This window comes from Sceloporus undulatus, chromosome 2, assembly GCF_019175285.1.
Source record: "Sceloporus undulatus isolate JIND9_A2432 ecotype Alabama chromosome 2, SceUnd_v1.1, whole genome shotgun sequence".
Taxonomy (NCBI): domain Eukaryota; kingdom Metazoa; phylum Chordata; class Lepidosauria; order Squamata; family Phrynosomatidae; genus Sceloporus; species Sceloporus undulatus.
Genome location: NC_056523.1, coordinates 64583957 through 64591493, shown reverse-complemented (window position 1 = coordinate 64591493; position 7537 = coordinate 64583957).

Sequence of the window (7537 nt, the reverse complement as noted above, 5' to 3'; positions counted from 1 at the left end):
TAATGCCTATAGAGTACAAGTGGACACTTGCAGGAATATATGCCATGTTCCATCCCCTCAAATTGTTGATGTTAACTGCTGATGTTAATTGTCAAGTAATTTTCACAGCTAATTTGAATATTATGAAAATGACTATGATTGTAATTCTGGAGACCAGGGTTTGAGTCTGTACTTGGCCATGGAAACCCACTACTTGACCTTGGGCAAATTAGACTCTCTCAGCCCCAGAGGAAGGGAATGGCAAACCCTCTCTGAACAAATTTTGCAAAGAAAACCCTGTGATAATTGGAAATGACTTGTAGGTACACAACAACCAGTAATAATTCATTGGAAACAAAAGCGGACAAGCCTTTCTAGTACTGCAAGATGATTTCATGTAAGGACAGTCAGAGGAAGTATCTTGTTTACTGGCTGAAACAGTTTTTTATTTGTTAAAAATCAATTAAGAAAAATATTAGTCTAGAGAAAAAAGAAAATACAATTAGTCTGTTCTGATGAGAACAAAATAAAAGAAATTAGGCAAAAATATGGATATTAAGTAGTTATACACAAGTAAAGTTAAACTTTATTTGGGTGAAGCTGAAGAATAGATAGGAACAGAGGTAGAATAAACAATGAATTAATGAAAGGTATAATGAAGGTCACAGAAATGAAAGTATCATTTAATGAAAGCAAGATAGGAAGTACATTGATGAACATATATAATTTTGTCAAAGATAACGGTTACATTAAGTAGTGCAATTGTGATTAATGATGTATGATACCATTTGTATGATTCTGTAATTCTATTTATCATTAGATTGATTTTGTGTAGTAAATAAACATTCTAATTAAAAAAAAAGAGAAAAAAAGAGAAAAATTGGAAAAAAGATGAAAATATAGTCATCCCTCCAGATTCGTGGGGCATCCATTCGAGACACCCTCCCGTGAATACAAAATTTTGCAAATACTCAAGTCCCATTGTCCACAATGGGGTGCCTTGCCTCGGCCAGTGAGGTCTTCTTCCAGCGGCACATCCTTGCCTCGGCCTGTGTGGCCTTGTGTTGGCTGCGCCTGCTGGGAATATGGCCATGCCAGCCAGAGGAAGGCCTCGCTGGTTGAGGCAAGGCTGCACCGGCCAAGGCCTTGCCTCAGTAAGAGAAGGAGGGAGGGAGGAGTTGTTCCAAGGGCTTGCCATTCACAAATAATCGAAATTGCGAATGGCAAGTCTGTGGATAAGGAGGGATGACTGTACAGTATCCTGACCAGCTAATGGCCCAAACAGGTACCAGGTAGAACACTAGGTATAATCCAGATAACATTCTGCTAATTTGGTCATATGCCATCTCCAGCCTAATGCCATCACCCCAATTCAGGTTTTAGTGTATGAGTGGAAGCACAAGATTTTTCTAGTTCCACAAAGCCATAAATAGGTAAGCCTTCCCCTGTGTTCATGGCTCTATCTACATTTGTGCCCCTGTGGCTCAGCTGTGACCTAGAAAATCTTGCTGATGGTCCTTATTCACTATTCCGAAAAGTTCCCAGCAACATTAGTACTTATCTTTTTAATTGTACTTTCCCCCATCTTATTGCTACCAGATTAGCCAGGGCTGTGTGTGTGTGTGTGTGTGTGTGTGTGTGTGTTTGATAATGACGGAAATGTATTACTTGTCCAGGAACACTTGCTCAATTGTCACGAGCAGTCTCTGCTCTTATGCAATATAGAGCCTCTCTGTGTTTGTGAATTATTGATTTCTTTTTATTTCTTCTTTGTAATATTTTATATTGAAGTGGAGATATTTTGTTTGTTTAAAAAAGAAGGCAATGTGTAATTATATTTTCTTAATCAGGGGAACAGAAATCAGCATTTAAGAGGGGCTGCTGAAGTCCTATTTGGACTGTTCATCATCAGTAATCTTTCATCCCTGTTCAACCAAGAAGCGATATAATAGTCTGGACCTGCTACAGAAAGTATTTAATCAAAGGCACAGATGAGCCTATATGGGAAATCCAGCACACAGAAGTAAACAAACAAGCTTCATTTATATACCGCTTCATACTGCCTAAGCAGTGTGTAAGCGGTTTACAACTGTAAGCTAATTTGCCCCCAACAATCTGGGTACTCATTTTAGCGACCTCCTTGGAAGGATACAAGCCTGAGTCGAGCTTGAGCCCTTTTGCTGGTCTTGAACTCACAACCTTATGGTTTTGAGTAAGTGTCTGCAGTACAGGCATTTAACCACTGCACCACCAGGGCTCCTGGTAAAACCTATTGCTTCAATAAGACTTACTCTGGGTAAACAGCAGCAACGTATAGCCCAGTGTGTCTGACTGCAATGCCTATCATCCACAACCAGAGTCCAGCACATCTGGAAGGCACAAGTATGGGGGAGGCTGGCATATATGTAGATTTACACCTTAGTGCTTTGCCTATATACACTAGGTAGGCTGATGTTTCAGTTGTTGCTTGGCTGACAGACAGTGTCCTTCAAAAGTGTGAAATTCTGCATTGTAATGATAAAGTAGGGTTTTTCTGACGACGCTTTCTGAACTCATTGAAAATGCTGCAGGAGTCTACTTCGGCTCTCAGTGTGCCTGCTTTTGTCCTTCTTCTTGTCCAAATGAAATGATGCCGGTTGGAAGACAGTGAAAGTGGCTTGCTTATTTGGAGGTTATTTATGATAGTAGCCATGCCAGTGTTGATAACTCAAGATTGCTAGAGGCTGCCATGTGATGTCATTTGTCATGTCATTGTCTCTTGCTGGTCTGTCAGATGCAAAACCTCCAATAGTAGCTTATTCTTATTCTTATTTTATTTTATTTTGAAAAAAAAAAGCCATTTGGAACTGAAGGAGAGCACTCTGCCCCTTCAGTCAATGCCATGCCCCTTGGATGAAGCTGAAATCAATCAGTGTTAGTCCTGTATGCCTGCTGCAGGTCCAGCCATCAGAGCATCCATTACAAAAGCTCAAAGGACATCAATGCATAGTTTTTCAAGGTATGATGTGCTCTCTTTAGATATTTACTGCTGTTCTCTGCAAGGACATTGAGGGTGCTTCCACACAGAGGGCTTCTTGAGCTAATGATCAAAAGGCATTGTGTTGCTGCATTTAAAGAGGAAAAGAAGTTGGAAACACAGGAAATTTATGAATTGCTGATATCCTCCCCACCATTACCCCTCCACTGAATAAAATTCAATGAATGAAACAGCAAGATTGTTTGACAAAACCCTATACGAGTCTGAAATAAAGTTGTCTTAATTGGTCTAATTCCTACTTCTACTGAATAGGAGTGGGACCCCCTTGAAATCATGAACACTGCCACTACCGCTCTTTTTTGTGTTCTCTGAAGGCCGGATTGGAGCCAAAGTGTGCAGTTGCCATGGCCCTGATCCAGGGCAAAAAAAACATCTTCACCTTTCACTGAATATGTTTGATCTTATCTATATCCTTCTTGAATTGTGGTGCCCTGAACTGAACATAGTATTGAAGGTGAGGTCTAATCAAAGCAGAAAAAGATGGCACTACTTGATCTGGACACTATACTCTTTTTGATGAAGTCTAGAATTGTATTGGCTTTTTAAAGTTGCTACGTCACTGTTGGTTCATGTTTAGCTTGTGGTCTACTAGATCTTTTTCACTTCTACTGGTTTAAACGCAGGTGTCATCCATCCTATATTTGTGCATTTTATTTTTCCTGCCTAACTAAAGTACTTACATTTATCCCTGTTGAATTCATTCTGTTAATTTTGGTCCAACTCTCCAGTCTGTCATGGTTATTTTGAATTCTGACCCTGTCCTCTAGTCACTTCTTCTAATTTGGATTTATCTGCAAATCTGATAAGCATGCCCTCTGTTCTGTCATCCAAGTCATTTATAAAGATGTTGAACAGCACCAGTTCCCAAATCCTGACACACACCAGTAGTCATTTCTCACCAGGATGAAGAGGAACCATTGGTGAGCACACTCTGGGTTTGGTCAGTCAATAAATTACAGATTCACATATCTGTATCACTGTATAGTCCACATTTCATATTTTCCAGATATTTGGGGAAAAAATGCCAAAGCCTAAATTGTTCAATGTTCAATGATGATGATAGTTATAGTCCAAAAAGTCTATCTTGACAAAGTTGTTTTATGCACTGTATCATATGCATGGATTGCCAACTAAGACATTATTTCTGCATTTGTGCCTTCAGGCTGAGGGTGATAATAAAAACTAGATTCTGCACTTTGAAACAGCTATTATTTTGCTTTGTTAAACTAGCAGCAGCCACCTTCACACATGTCCAACCATACTAGTGATCTGGGTGACTGGATGGAAACAGTGGTAGGGGAAGTTCTTTTTAAAAGTATGCCAGCTCTGAGGGAGAGAACAGCAAGGGGGGGTAGGATGGTCAAAACAGGATAGGCTGCTTTCTTAAAAAAAACATATTTAAAACCAACTTTTGGGTCAGTGGTGTAAATGGTTCATAGCTTGAGGGCTCAGATGAGGAGACAAGTTTGCACAACCATTCTGATCTCAGCTGTGGGGTTGGAAAGCCTCAGTACACTTTCCTACCACTGTTCATTGCAGAAAGAAGAGGGATATCCCATGAACATGGACCATCAGTAGCCTGGAGTGAGAATGCAGAATGAAAGAGATTAAGGTACTGTAACATGAAATAGTATGAAAGGAGAAAGCATTTCAGAACTATACAGAATGTAACATTTTAAAGCCAACTGTATAGATTCCCTCTCAGGTTGTGTCTCATTGCAGGGCACCCATCCTTGCCGACTAGACTGCCTTTCAATAGATTCCAGTCTTATGATTCTAATAAAATGCTCATTTTTTACAAGTGGTGTATGAGGGCATATTCTCTGCAAAGAGTTCTGAGACAGCTTTTATTCTGCCTTTTTGATATTTCACATGACTGATATTTTGAAATAAGCGTATGAAGTCAAAAAGAGAATTAATAATATAATCATTTTGGTGAGGAAAGAAAATAGCAAAAGGAAATATCTTCTGCAGTGGGTTTAGCAAACACCTATGACGGCTAATGCACAAAAGCACAAATATTGCACTGGGTGTTTTGCATGACACTCTTGACAATGGGGGAAGAAAGCACATTTTAAGCAATGTTGACACAAGCTGCTGAAATTTACACTTAAAAACTCAGACTAGCCTTTTTTCCTCTCAGCTTTATATTTGTGATGTAAAATAGTTTCAGCCTTGAAACAGTTTCCATTTAAACACAGCTCAGTTTTGCCAGCATAAAACTAAAAATAGGCATTTGATTTTGTTGTTGTTGAAATAGCAGTGTAGAAGAAAATCAATATAACTCAATTTGTAGAGGAGTAGCCAGGATAGTCTACAGCAGCCAAAACAAAGAACTTGGCATCACCTTAAAGACAAATAAATGTATTGTGGTTTAAGTTTTTGTATACACTGTCGGCTTCATCAGGCACAGTGCAATTATGTTTAGCAGCATCAGGGCCTAAAATATAGGATCAATCAACAATCTTAACCTTTTGTGAATTTCTAGCTATTTGCATATCTTTTTTATGATCCAAATGTTTTGACAAGAACTGATTGGTTCTTTCTAAATTTAAATGTTTAATGGTTAAGAGGTTGCACACACCTATATGCATCAGTAATGTGCACACATACTTGGGAGTCACAGCAAGAACTGAGTGGCACTTTTTTCACCATAAATGTAGACTGTCAAAAGCATCTGCTTGCTTACCTTTAAGCAAATATGCAAATGATCAGGCTATCCCTGGCTTTAACATTTTTAACATCTGTCATTGAAATACCTTAGCTTTATTGTTTGAAAAACACAGTCAGGTATTGTTGTTCTTTCTAAAAATATAAAGTACATTGAATTTTCAGATTAACAGTTACAAGAATGGCACCTTACATTGCTTAACCATTCATCCCTATACAATGAAAAATCAATAACTTTGTTCCATTACACGTATTGACAGATAGATGTAGACAGAGGTAGAGGGACATAGCAGATGGAAACAAACAAGAAATAACAGCAAGAGGACAAGAATAGCGGACTCTGAAGGTCATAGCAGTGGTTAAATACATTATCCTTTGAGTGTTGAAAGTTTAAAAACTTGCCTTACATTGGAATCATAGACAGAAGAACTTCTGGACCCGGCAAAAACAGAAAAGAGGACCACAATATTCAAAATGCACTGGAAAATACTTTTAAAAATGCATTTGGCCTTCCTTTTTTGATATCTGATTATAATGATGAGCTTCTAATATATAATGATCAGGCGCATATATATATATATATATATATATATATATATATATATATAAGGCTAATTAGGTTTCACTTACATTCTCTCCTTTTTGTACAGCATTCTTTGTACAGTTAGTTTTATGATGTCTGCCTTTTGCTTCCTATTCCCCATTAACAAGCTCTGGATGGGTTCACTGAGACAGCATGAGAGGCTCTAAACTGCCTTTAATATTGTGAGATCTGATCTGGTACCCTTTGGTGACAAAACCTATCTATCAAGTTTATTCCACATTAGCCGACCAGGCTTTTGCATACACCCATAAAACAATTCAATACCATATTAAAACATAATTGAAATGGGACAGTTAAATTGGTAATAAAACATACAAAAGAAGACTGAGATCATAACTTGTCACTAGACAATTTAAAATTTTCTCTTTCTATTGTCAGCAGGCTTCTGTTTCCTGCATCACAATTTAAAGTTAGGACAATTAGACTGAAAAAGAAGTAATAATAATAATAATAATAATAATAATAATAATAATAATAATATTTACTTATATCCTGCCTCTCTACAAAATGCAATCGAGGCAGCTTACAAGATTAAAAATATACAATCTGAACTCTCAAACCCACCCTTAAAATACAGTTAAACAATGTAGAATTTAAAACATAAAACTTACTTAAAAACAATACAATAACTGTGGTGAAGTCAGAGGTCAGCAATTAGATTTTCCTTTTGATAGCCAGAGAACTATTCAGAAAAGGCCTGCTGGAAGAGATCCATCTTTATAGCTTTTTTAAAGCTGTTTAGAGTGGTAATATGACGGATCTCGTCTGGCAGGCCATTCCACAATCTGGGAGCTACAGCTGAAAAGGTCCTCTGGGAGGTCGTGGACAGCCTTGTTTTACAAGGCTGTAACACATTTTTCTCCGAGGATCTAAGTGTGCGGGGAGGATTATATGGAAGGAGGCGGTCCCGAAGATAGGTTGGACCCAAGCCATTTAGGTCTTTAAAGGTGATAACCAACACCTTATACTGGGCCCGGAAACTGATGGGCAGCCAGTGGAGTGATCTTAAGATCGATGTTATATGGTCTCTTCTGGATGTACCAGAGACCAGTCTGGTTGCCATGTTCTGAACTAATTGAAGTTTCCGGACCAAGCACGAGGGCAGCCCCATGTGGAGTGCATTGCAGAAATCAAGGCGTGAGGTTACCAGTGCATGTACTACGGTCTCAAGGTCCCTGACTTCCAGGAAAGGGCGCAGCTGGCATATCAGCCGAAGCTGTTAACAGGCGCTCCTGATCGTTGCATTC